At 36.3% G+C, this 13,642-nt stretch overlaps 1 protein-coding gene across 4 annotated transcripts in view; it reads left to right on the forward strand.

The window, feature by feature from the left end:
• Positions 1-13,642, forward strand: part of rgs9bp (regulator of G protein signaling 9 binding protein) — a 42,294-nt gene that overhangs the window by 21,328 nt on the left and 7,324 nt on the right. Inside the window, exons 1-5 of one of the 4 annotated variants that reach the window (XM_065289371.2) lie at positions 7,318-7,495; positions 7,593-7,619; positions 8,074-8,112; positions 8,212-8,292; positions 8,529-8,594. The exons of the other annotated variants lie outside the window; for them this stretch is intronic. The gene's annotated coding sequence lies outside the window, so the exon portion shown is untranslated. Of the gene's footprint in view, positions 1-7,317; positions 7,496-7,592; positions 7,620-8,073; positions 8,113-8,211; positions 8,293-8,528; positions 8,595-13,642 lie in introns of those variants that run through there. 4 annotated transcript variants of the gene reach the window in all.

The following is a 13,642-nucleotide window of genomic DNA, read 5'->3' on the forward strand; positions in this document are numbered from 1 at the left end:
TGTTTTCAGTTTGGACAGCTCTATACATTTATTTTAGTCTAGGACTAGTCTAATCCCTGTCCAGGAAACCGCTCCATCATTTTTTATTATGTATTACACTGACATTAAACTATTGGGGAAATTATGTGATATTCCAGAAAGAGCATCTTTTCAGTCTTTAAAAGTTTATAATGTAAATTAGCAAAATCTAAGTCGATATGTTCATTGATTGATGCCTGTCTGTACACATTTCAGTTTGTGGGCAAAGCGAAGAGTAGAAACAATGCTAGTGCACCATCAGTATTTAATATCACAACAGTCCACCAGGTCTTTAAATGAAGCATCATCTTATCGTCTCTTCAATTTGTGAGGATTAATATGTTGGCCTCCAGCGGTGTGTGTGTAAATCTTTAGTTTAATGCAAGATCATGTTTTTGATGTCTTATTGTTACGGGTCCCATGTCACGTGGGACTCGCAAACAGATGACTAAATTTAAAATGTTGAGATGCCCTGAGTTATTAGGAAAAACAAAACAAGGAGAAACAGATTTGGTGGCTTTCCTCTGCGTAGCTCAATAGTATCTGGAGTAAACACACCACATCACCATGGTAACTTGCAACCGCTACTCCCCCCTACTGGCTGAACTGTTTTGTTTCAAAACTCAGCTTTAAAGGATTAGTCCATTTTCTTAAAAGAAAAAATCCAGATAATTTACTCACCACCATGTCATCCAAAATGTTGATGTCTTTCTTTGTTCAGTCGAGAAGAAATTATGTTTTTTGAGGAAAAAATTGCAGGATTTTTCTCATTTTAATGGACTTTAAAAGAGCCCAACATTTAATACTTAACTCAACACTTAACGTTTTTTTTCAACGGAGTTTCAAAGGACTATAAACAATCCCAAACGAGGCATAAGGGTCTTATCTAGCAGAACGATTGTCATTTTTGACAATAAAAATAACAAATATACACTTTTAAACCACAACTTCTCGTCATGTAGATCCGGTCGTGATGCGCCAGCTGACCCCACGCAATACGTCATGACGTCAAGAGGTCACAGAGGACGAACGCGAAACTCCGCCCCAGTGTTTACAAGTGTGTTGAACGAGGACCGTTCCTACGTTGTTGTATGTCAACTGATACTAATTAATGTCTTTGTGGCAGTTTATTGTTTAAAATGGTCCGTAAATGTGCGTTTTATATATGTAACACGTGACCTCCCTACGTCACTACTCATTTACGTTAGGTCGCGCTGGACCGGACCTACACGAAAAGTTGTGGTTTAAAATTACATATTTTTTATTTTTGTTGTCAAAAATGACAATCGTTTTGCTAGATAAGACCCTTATGCCTCGTTTGGGATCGTTTAGAGTCCTTTGAAACTTCGTTGAAAAAAACTGTTAAGTGTTGAGTTAAGTATTAAATGTTGGGCTCTATTAAAGTCCATTAAAATTTGAAAAATCCTGCAATGTTTTCCTCAAAAAACATAATTTCTTCTGGACTGAACAAAGAAAGACATCAACATTTTGGATGACATGGTGGTGAGTAAATCATCTGGATTTTTCTTTTAAGGAAATGGAATATTCCTTTAATGTTAAAGTCATCAGACCATCAAAAGTACAAGATCATTATTAAATTATACCAATAAGTAAATACATAAATTAACATTAAAACAATAGACATTAACATTGTGAAACACATAGGTGTATCACATTATGTCTTTAAGTTATTTAGCTTTAATATATGTACAGTCTTTGTTCTGCCCTCACAATGGCGTCACTCTTCCCAAAGTTAGACAGACAGATAAACTCTTTCCAACACATACGCTTGTGGGAGAATGCTGCTTTATTCCACACCACGATGAATAAGGCCCAAGGTATGTTGGCCTTACCATAATGCAACTAAATTATGTATTAATTATTTTATATGACTATAGTTACATAGTCTAATCAGATTAGGAGCATACGAGTAGACTGTCATAGAGTAGACAATGCTATAAAAATGTGTTACATAAGAAAATATGTCATGTATTTTCATTGCTGTAAATAAAAGATGGTAACACTTGTCTTTGTTACACATGCTACATGTAATTAATATAGTAATAACAGTTAATTATGCATAGTTACATAGTTACATGCAACTAATCCTAAACCAAACCCTATTCCTAACCCCAACCCTTTAGTAAGTACATGTTGTTAATGATTATTACTTAGTACTTAAATGTATAATTACACTGTAACAGTGATGCCGTAAAATAAAGTGCGACCCGTGATGATTTTATTGACACCCCTGTTTATTATTTTGCACACATTTTGTCTTTCTAAAAATAGAGGGGAAGATCGTGGATGGCGATTTCATCCTGGAGACCATCAGACAATCCATCTACAAACTGCACCCAGAGAGCAGCTTCATTCCACTGACAGTCAGCCGCTAAGGTCTTAAATTCAATAGAGTACTCAGTAACAGAGAGCCTTCCTTGAAAGAGCCGAGCCAGCCGAGCCGCAGCAGCATCCCTGCGCACCGAGCGGTCAAAGAGCTTCTCCATCTCCTCACGGAACTCATCAAAAGAGCGACAGCAAGGATCGCGGGCATTCCACACGGCCATAGCCCACTCGCGTGCCTTGCCGACCAGAAGTGTGATGACATACGCAACCCGGGTGCGCTCGGAGGAATAGCGGCAGGGCTGGAGGGCAAAAACCAAAGAACACTGCGACAAGAACGCCCGACAGAAGGCGAGATTGCCATCATAAGCTGGTGGGGCTGTGGCATGGGGCTCCGTCTCGGACTGCTGAGTAGGGCGGCGTCCTGACAGACCTGGTCGAAGCGAGACGAAAGATCAGCCACGCGGGAGGACAAATCCTCGACCTCCTGGGACGTGGTGGAAAGACGGGCAGGTTGTTGGCCCAACCAAGACCCCTGCTGGGCGAGCGCCGTCCGGAGTGCGTCGACCTCCGCGGGATCCATAATGGCAAGTTTGTCCTGTTAGGAACGACAGAACACAAAAATCCCAATCCAGAGGTTTATTCAAAAATCAGTAAAAGTCAGTATGTGAAGAAGATGAGACAACACTGGAGCCAACGTCCTTGTGTGAATGGTGTGAGTAAGAGACAACACTAGATCCGAAATCCTTGTGAGAGAGATGCAAGAGACAACACTAGAGCGGCATGAACATACAAAGACGAACTTGCAAGGAACTGAGGACACAAGGGGAATATAAATCAAAACAGATTGGGCAAAAATATGAAACAGGTGTGTGACGCCGGTGAGAAGAGTCAGTGATAATGAGGTCACCAGGTGGTAGGCGCGCAAGTGTGGAGCTGTCAAAACAAAACACACAACACATTAAGAAAACAAAGACAAGGTGGCCGGTAAGACCAAAATCATGACAAAAGTACTTAATTTAAGTCAAATTATTAACATTTTGTCCTGTTTTATATCTGTTTTTCAAGATATCTAAATATTCCTAAAATTCTATTAGAAAGCAAACTGGCAAATCCTGTAAAAATATATTTTTTAAAAGGGGTAAGAAAAAAATAGGACTAGGCCTAAGTTTAATTATCAAATATAACTAGTTTTAACAAGCATGCCTTATTAAAAACATTACTGATGTGCATTTTGAGGAAAAACAAAGGGCACTGATTGTTTTCAGTTTGGACAGCTCTATACATTTATTTTAGTCTAGGACTAGTCTAATCCCTGTCCAGGAAACCGCTCCATCATTTTTTATTATGTATTACACTGACATTAAACTATTGGGGAAATTATGTGATATTCCAGAAAGAGCATCTTTTCAGTCTTTAAAAGTTTATAATGTAAATTAGCAAAATCTAAGTCGATATGTTCATTGATTGATGCCTGTCTGTACACATTTCAGTTTGTGGGCAAAGCGAAGAGTAGAAACAATGCTAGTGCACCATCAGTATTTAATATCACAACAGTCCACCAGGTCTTTAAATGAAGCATCATCTTATCGTCTCTTCAATTTGTGAGGATTAATATGTTGGCCTCCAGCGGTGTGTGTGTAAATCTTTAGTTTAATGCAAGATCATGTTTTTGATGTCTTATTGTTACGGGTCCCATGTCACGTGGGACTCGCAAACAGATGACTAAATTTAAAATGTTGAGATGCCCTGAGTTATTAGGAAAAACAAAACAAGGAGAAACAGATTTGGTGGCTTTCCTCTGCGTAGCTCAATAGTATCTGGAGTAAACACACCACATCACCATGGTAACTTGCAACCGCTACTCCCCCCTACTGGCTGAACTGTTTTGTTTCAAAACTCAGCTTTAAAGGATTAGTCCATTTTCTTAAAAGAAAAAATCCAGATAATTTACTCACCACCATGTCATCCAAAATGTTGATGTCTTTCTTTGTTCAGTCGAGAAGAAATTATGTTTTTTGAGGAAAAAATTGCAGGATTTTTCTCATTTTAATGGACTTTAAAAGAGCCCAACATTTAATACTTAACTCAACACTTAACGTTTTTTTTCAACGGAGTTTCAAAGGACTATAAACAATCCCAAACGAGGCATAAGGGTCTTATCTAGCAGAACGATTGTCATTTTTGACAATAAAAATAACAAATATACACTTTTAAACCACAACTTCTCGTCATGTAGATCCGGTCGTGATGCGCCAGCTGACCCCACGCAATACGTCATGACGTCAAGAGGTCACAGAGGACGAACGCGAAACTCCGCCCCAGTGTTTACAAGTGTGTTGAACGAGGACCGTTCCTACGTTGTTGTATGTCAACTGATACTAATTAATGTCTTTGTGGCAGTTTATTGTTTAAAATGGTCCGTAAATGTGCGTTTTATATATGTAACACGTGACCTCCCTACGTCACTACTCATTTACGTTAGGTCGCGCTGGACCGGACCTACACGAAAAGTTGTGGTTTAAAATTACATATTTTTTATTTTTGTTGTCAAAAATGACAATCGTTTTGCTAGATAAGACCCTTATGCCTCGTTTGGGATCGTTTAGAGTCCTTTGAAACTTCGTTGAAAAAAACTGTTAAGTGTTGAGTTAAGTATTAAATGTTGGGCTCTATTAAAGTCCATTAAAATTTGAAAAATCCTGCAATGTTTTCCTCAAAAAACATAATTTCTTCTGGACTGAACAAAGAAAGACATCAACATTTTGGATGACATGGTGGTGAGTAAATCATCTGGATTTTTCTTTTAAGGAAATGGAATATTCCTTTAATGTTAAAGTCATCAGACCATCAAAAGTACAAGATCATTATTAAATTATACCAATAAGTAAATACATAAATTAACATTAAAACAATAGACATTAACATTGTGAAACACATAGGTGTATCACATTATGTCTTTAAGTTATTTAGCTTTAATATATGTACAGTCTTTGTTCTGCCCTCACAATGGCGTCACTCTTCCCAAAGTTAGACAGACAGATAAACTCTTTCCAACACATACGCTTGTGGGAGAATGCTGCTTTATTCCACACCACGATGAATATGTCGAAAAACAGAGTGAAACTACAGAAAGGAGATGTAAATAGAATAGAACTACTTAGTTATCTCCAAAAACATAACACTAACATGAATTCATTGTATATAGTTCTAAAATAGCTGAAATTCCACATTACTTCGCTTTATAAATAGTAAATTTAACAAACTGAATAAAAATTAATCACAAACTTACAGACAATGCTTTCTACAGAGGATCACAAAATCAATGCTGCTTCAAGATCCTTCTGTGTTGTTCTAAATTTGATTGATGCAATTAACTGAATTTTACTGTCCAACATTAACTGTATTTTTTAAAGAAAGCTGCTATGTATTAGTATTGGAATCAAATAGCAAATATTAAACATTAATGAATGATCCAGAACAGTCTTTGTGCCTCAAGATAAAAAATCGCAATGGTGGCATCATAAAAATCAGTAAGGTTTCTGGTGAACTACTAAAATTTTATAATCTTGACTAAACTGTGATTGGTTTTGTGAACAGGCTAACCATGTGAGTCTTTAAGAGCATAAATTAGTTTGTGTTGTCTGAAGGGAACATGTTACCATGTTACCTCTGTGGCTATGGCTAAAACCAAGATGGCCTGTTCCAGAAAAGACTTTTTGATATAAATGGCCTCCCTTTGGACTTGTCCCTGCGGGGGAAGAGAAAAAACAGAACATTTCAACATTTTGAGGAGCTTGCCAAGATTAACACACAAATGCAAACTGCACTGGACAAAACAAAATACAAAACAAATTTACTAATGTCCTATTTAACCCTTACTTATTATTCAGTATAATACAGTATACAAAGATTCTGTCATGTTCAGTTCAGTATGTTATAGTCATAGTAATAGTCAGTAAAGGGGTGTCAATGAGACATGGAGGAATTTTTGATTAATGGCATGTTCTCCAATTATAATGTCAGCTGAGACAGCAATGTTATATGACAGACGGGCATATTTTATTGTAAATATGTAACAAAATCTGAATGTGCATTGTTTTTACCATGTGGTAAAAATATATTTGTACCCTTATTGAAGGTTATGGGATGCCAAATTGTTTTTCATTAGCAGTTTGTCAAAAACAGAGATGAGAGATATGAGCAGACCTTTGTCACATTTAGACATTTTATAAAAAAAACATAAGATTTTGACTAAATAAAAGCTTATTTTGCTAAGATAAATGGATTATAACTTTAATTCTACAGTATCTGATGATCAAATGCATTAAAGCTTCCTTTACCACAGTTAAGACCCCACTAGTCACACTTTTTAGGGTCTACCATAGTCTCTTTGTAGATTTCTTTATATACACAAAGTCTTAGTATTTTCAGTAAAAAGTTAAAAAGTAGTATTCAATAACTAACTTCAATCAGTAAAACATACAGTAAGAGAAAGTCTGAGCATTATTTAGGTACACTGTCAAATTGATCTGATCAAATCATGGCAACCTGTGCTTTTACATGACAACTAATTAAAATAAGGTTAAGCTATTTTACCTTTCTTGCATAGATTACAGTAACCCATCACTAGTCAAGACTTAAAATAATAATAATAAATAGTTTTAAAAGATCTAAATTACACTTAAACATATTAAATTGTACAAACAAAGTTTAAGAAAAATGTGCATATTCAACTAATATGTATTTATAGTGCACTGCAGTACATTATTGTGCAAAACCATTTTTGCATGTAATGCATAATAAAATATTTAGAATAATGAGTAAAAGTAAAAACAACTTTTTCATCTGAATTAAATGTATTTTTCTTACTCTTTTCCAAAAAAAAATGTATGAAAAAAAGAACCAAATTTTTCCTGTAGAGTATGATTGTAAGAGTGTGCTGTTGAATGATCTGTCAGTCTGTCATTGGCTTTTTCCTCTCTATTGACATTACAAGTCTCTACCTCTTTAAATCTGTAATCTCAGGCACACAGTTTTCAGCTCACTGATGCTTTGTACATTATTGAAAATGAAAAAACACCTGATCATTTTTGTTTTCTCTATCTGTTTGGTGCCCTCAACACCAAAGGAGGTATGTAAAAAACTTTTTTACTTTCAGACAGCTTTTAATGCGTCAACAATTTAATGTGATTCACATTTTAAAAATGTGATTTGTTTCTCGGCTATAGAATTCAAAAATTACCACCACGCCCAAGGTATGTTGGCCTTACCATAATGCAACTAAATTATGTATTAATTATTTTATATGACTATAGTTACATAGTCTAATCAGATTAGGAGCATACGAGTAGACTGTCATAGAGTAGACAATGCTATAAAAATGTGTTACATAAGAAAATATGTCATGTATTTTCATTGCTGTAAATAAAAGATGGTAACACTTGTCTTTGTTACACATGCTACATGTAATTAATATAGTAATAACAGTTAATTATGCATAGTTACATAGTTACATGCAACTAATCCTAAACCAAACCCTATTCCTAACCCCAACCCTTTAGTAAGTACATGTTGTTAATGATTATTACTTAGTACTTAAATGTATAATTACACTGTAACAGTGATGCCGTAAAATAAAGTGCGACCCGTGATGATTTTATTGACACCCCTGTTTATTATTTTGCACACATTTTGTCTTTCTAAAAATAGATTATTGTGAACGGTGAAATATTTTTATCCAGTCTTGGGGTAAGTCCTATCAGCTTTCAGCAAGCAGTAGCCTCCACTTAAAAATACAATTTAAATTGCAAATACTATTATAGTCATTTGTAAACATTCCATCCACAGAAGATTTCAAAACCAACTCCAGCTACAAATCAAATAAACTCAAATATTTCGGGATCTTTGAATATGACTAACCATGAACAGGTAAGTGCCATAACTTTTAAAATTAAAACCTGAATAAATAATACCTACTAAAGTGTACAAAACTGCATTTTTTTTAAAAGTGGCTGATAATGTTGTAAACCACAGCTTTATGATATAAAATAATTACATTCTGCAAAATGGTTATTGCTTATATTGTACCATCTTAATTCTTGTAAAATATAATCTTTTTTAAAAATCCTTTAGGTTTTTAATTTTTGTATCTTCTTCCACAATAGACGATCAACCAAACATTCATCAATAATACGTTTTTAGAAAGGAAAAATGAGACGGATCACACAGAGGTAGGCTATCCTTTACAGTCTTGATGCCTGATAAGCACATTTAAAAACGGCAATTGAACAAAGTGCGGTAGCCTACAATATACTCAGGGTCATAGTTTGTGAGGGGTTGGGTGAGGTAACACTCAAATATTTATACAATGATTAATAAAAACAACAGTTGACACAAATCTACACTCATGTAGGCAAATAGCCTTTAACAAAAAAAGAAACAGATAATAAAAACCCACCCAAAAAAAAGGGAGCCTACAGGATTTATGCAAAGATACACATACAAGAATGTTAAAATTAATTCTGAATTAATTCTGACAGAAAACCAATTTAGAAAAAATCCATTACAATGATCGCCTTAACAGCTTCTCTATAAAGATCTGGCGGCGCATTTTGAATCAGTTTTTAAGGATAAAGATATTGACGTGCATGTTAGTAGGGATTGTTCAGTTCTGTTAACATTAGAAAACACTTCAAATCACATAAAATGTGTTGGCTTTGTTTTTAAGTTTTAAGTTAATCTCCAAGCCAAATCAAATACACCTAAAGCAGCTTTAAGGTCTTCAGGGTCACTTGAAAAATGAAGGCAGGTGTGTTTGATTAGAGTTGGACATGAACTCTGCAGGAGAGTCGATCGCCAGCAGCAGGATTGGGCACCGCTGGTTTAGGGCTACGTAAGAGATGTCATTGGGGAGGTTTCCTAGACAGGGCTAAAAGGAGTAGTTAACTTTTATTTCATTTCATTTCATTTATTCATTTATAAAGCACTACTAAAACAACAGAGCGTTGACCAAAGTGCTGTACAGTCTACATCAGTGGTTTTCAATCTTGTCCTAGGGGACCCACAGCTCTGCACATTTTGTATGTCTCCCTTAACTGACACACCCAGTTCTGTTCATGGATCTCTCCCTTAATGAGCTGATGATCTGAATCAGGTGTGTTAGATAAGGGAGACATGCAAAATGTGCAGGGCAGTGGGTCCCCTAGGACAAGATTGAAAACCACTGGTCTACATAAGAAAAACAGCACGAAGAGGTGTAATAAATTAATAAAAAGCTAAAAAACAGACGTCACCATACAGACAAATAAAACATATAACAAAACAAACAACTCAACACACTACCAGCTGAAAAGCAGGATGTAAAAAATGAGCCTTCAATTGACTTTTAAAAATTGTTAGCGTACGGGATGCTCTAATGTGAGAAGGCAGACTGTTCCACCTCTTTGGGGCTGCAACTGCAAACGTCCGATCACCCTTTTGTTTGCACGTTGTTCTCTGGACAGCTGAAAGTGATTGATCCTGTAAGGAGTCCAAATATGACCCCATCCATCCGTTTGGCCCAACGACGGAATCCAAACGGCATGGCCGATTTATAGCGGATTCAGTCTTTTCCTGTGCTTGTAGATGACGTTTTAACATTACGCAACTTTACATCTGACTCCAAAGATATAAAACATATTGTAATATGAATCAAATTGATATAAATATAGAATTTGGATAAACGTTTGATCATTCTATTTAACTCATCGTTATATTGACTCGTTCAAGTGGATCTCAATTGTCGCTTAGAATCCTTGCATCAGCTGCTGCAGGTTCACGATCACAAACTCGACCATATAACTAATCAAGAGTTAAGAAGTTCGTCAGACCTTATAATTAAAGGCAGTCGATTCATCGATGCTTAACCCTGTAGTTAAAATTAAGTGGTTCGTCAGACCAAGGCAGACGATACGCCAAACTTTGACTCTATTGATAAAGAGTAAGTGGTTCGTCAAACCAACATAGTAAAAGGCAGACGATACGCCAAACTTAACCCTATTAAGAGTAAGTGATTCGTCAGACCAAAATAGTAAAAGGCAGACGATACGCCAAACTTAACCCTATTAAGAGTAAGTGGTTCGTCATACCAAATAACCAAAATACAAAATGGCAGACAATACGCCTACTTAATCCTGATCGTAGATTTGCGGTAACAAAGGATACATCAATTTACTTGTAGTCAATAATTCAGAGTAAGGCAGAATAAATGCAAACGTAACAATTTATTAACCAGGTAGGAGAAACATAATTCAAAGCCAATTAATATATCCAATTCAAATACAAAACAATAAAACGAAAAATCATTGCATACCTGGTAAGGAGATGAAGATCTGTGGTCGGTTGCATAAAACTTTAAGGCTAGTCTTAAAAGTTAGTCATGAATTTTTTTCTTCAAGACTGATCATAACTGTTTTAAGTATGTTACATAGAAAGGTAGATTGGTCTTATTTAAATACAAATAATAAGACTGATTAGCCCTAACTAATTGCAAGTTAGTCAGAATCATTCTTAAGACGCAGTCTTAATGTCACGGCTATGTTTATGCAACCCGCCACTGGTTACAGATTCCTCAAAATAAAATAAAAAGAAACATGATGCTGTATCAAAGATACAGCATCATGGGGGTACATTTCTAGATATCGAAATCTTCTGACATTTTCCTTAAATATCCAGAGTATAAAGCATTGTAATATGACATACTGATTGGTTCTTGTAAGCCCAGGGGTGTTGCAGGGAGCTACACTGCGACGGTGCGACCACAATGGTTGCATATGCGACCTTTTGAACTGCCGTTGCGACCCTAATTTTTAATGGGTCGCAAATGTGCTACCTAATGTTTTAGACAATATGCTATGATTTACTATGAGCATTTATTAAAACAGAAATGTGGATTTTAAGAATACGTTTTATAACATGCTCTGAGCCATCAACACGTTGGCTTCATTTTGCGTGAAAGCACGTCGTGTCTCTCCCTATCAGTGTGCGTTTGCGTGCTCAGCTGTTTCTCAATGAATTAGGTGCGACGCGACGCAAGCGCAGTGTCTTTCATGTTTCTGAACTTGAGCAGAGGTCTTTCTTCACTGAGGACGCGGGACCCGTATGGTTCCGGGTTTATATTTTAAATGGTCTGTCGGGTCCGGTTAGGTCCTAGTTTAATTACTTTGGGTCCCAAGTCTGATTAATGTTGTGTTTATAACCCGAGTCGATCGGAAAACGGCCATGAGCGCTACCGCGCTAAAGCTCGAGTGCAGATTCAGCGTGCCTTCGGTTTCTATGGCGATGGTTCTTGTTACGACCACGCGCTGCATTTGCTTTCTCACATTTTTTAATGATCTTATTATTAATAAACCATATCTTTTCTAAAACCATATCCATATTAAGTTTGGACAGAGATTGTAGCAAAAAGCAATGCTAATGTCAAGCCAATTGCACTGAACGAGCAAAGCAATGTAAAGTCTGTCACCGGGACAGCAAGTAGACTTTTAAATCTGAAATAATGAGTGGATTAAGCTTTTTAAATCGGCAAGAGAGAAATAGAAAGATAGAGCAAAAGCAGTAAAAGTGCCTATCTAATATAAATTATTACCATTATAACATCAGTCATAACATCAGTCACATTTATAATCTATAGACCTGCACTGTCTATTAATATACTATACATAGTATTGTATTATATTGAGTTTGAAAAAAGGGGTCTAATTGCTTCATATATCAGTGCAAAAACAGTAAGTGTTTTCGTGGTGCTTTGACAAACAATGCAGCTTTGTTAATGGCAAAGAAAGTTTGGGGTGGTTAGATTGATGAAATATAATGTGAAATTAATATTAATTTTCAATGAATCAAAGTATTGTGTTGTGTCACACATTATTAGTTCTACGTCACATGTATAGTAGACCATTATTTGTCAGGGGGTAATAATTGCCCTTTTCACCGGCTACCACCACCAAGTACATTTCAGATCTGTGGGAAACACTGCAACGTTTAAGAAAACAAGGCGGCATGTGGTTTAAAAGATAGCAAGTAAAATAAAAAGCATATCTGTATGCAATACAGTTTCATTATTGTTCATTATTATCCAGAGCGCCTTAATATAACTTGAAAAAAATTTGTGCGACCAAATCATATTTTGCGCCAGTAACTGAAAAAGTTGGTAGCGCAAGTGCCACCAGTGGAAAAGGTTAGTGTAGTTCCCTGTGTTGCCTAATATACATACAGTGGGTGATTGATCAACATGTCTAAGGTGGGAGTTTTCTCCCAACATTAGGTTAAATTTACTTATTTATTGTCACAGATTAACACTGAATCCTGTTGTCATATTAATAAACCCAAATGTACCACTTGCATTAAAAACAATTCATATAACACCAAACAAGACCAGTTTCAGATACATGTGTTTGCAGAATGTAGCATTCCATATACAGTTTGCTTTGAGAACATGAGGATAGGGGGATGAGAACGTGTGGTAGGGTGTGTGACTCTTCTCTTTGAGAGAGGTTTCAGTCTCACACCATGGGGTAGTGTTCTTGGGGGTAGATGTGAACTCTTTGAGGCTGTTTACACTTGGCATTAACATGCGTTTTCGTCGATCGGATCACAAGTGGACGACGTTAATGCCAGGTGTAAACGGTGTTCAAAACGTTTTGAGCTCGTCCACTTTCGACCACTTTCAACCACATTCAGAGGTAGTCGAAACCACTTTCGATCGGATCGCTTTGGAGTTGCGGAACGCATATGTGGTTGAATGCGTTCGAACAGCCACACGCGACCGCCTTCTCTCCGCACATTTATCTAATCTGAGGTATTAAACACAAGTTTTACGTCTTTTTTTGACTTCTGGCGTAAACATACGGTGAACAGCGCTATTTTTAGCCTTTCATTGATACAACTAAAGCGGCTGATCTCCATAGTTTCGTTTTGAAAGCGTGTGAAAGTTGCGCGATCCTATTTCATCAATTGCGCTGAAAATTCAGAGAAAGCTCCAACATGGAAAGAACCTATATGTGGATATATGTGCATATATGAAACCTATATGCAGCTTATATGCACATATATGCTGCATATATATACAGCATATATGCGCATATATGAAACATATATGCAGCTAATATGCACATATATGCAGCACATATACAGCATATATGAACATATATAATAATATATATGCACATATATGAAACCTATATGCAGCTACTATGCACATATATGCTGCACATATACAGCATATATGCCCATATATGCT

The sequence above is a fragment of the Paramisgurnus dabryanus genome, chromosome 2, assembly GCF_030506205.2.
Source record: "Paramisgurnus dabryanus chromosome 2, PD_genome_1.1, whole genome shotgun sequence".
NCBI classification, from domain to species: Eukaryota; Metazoa; Chordata; class Actinopteri; order Cypriniformes; family Cobitidae; genus Paramisgurnus; species Paramisgurnus dabryanus.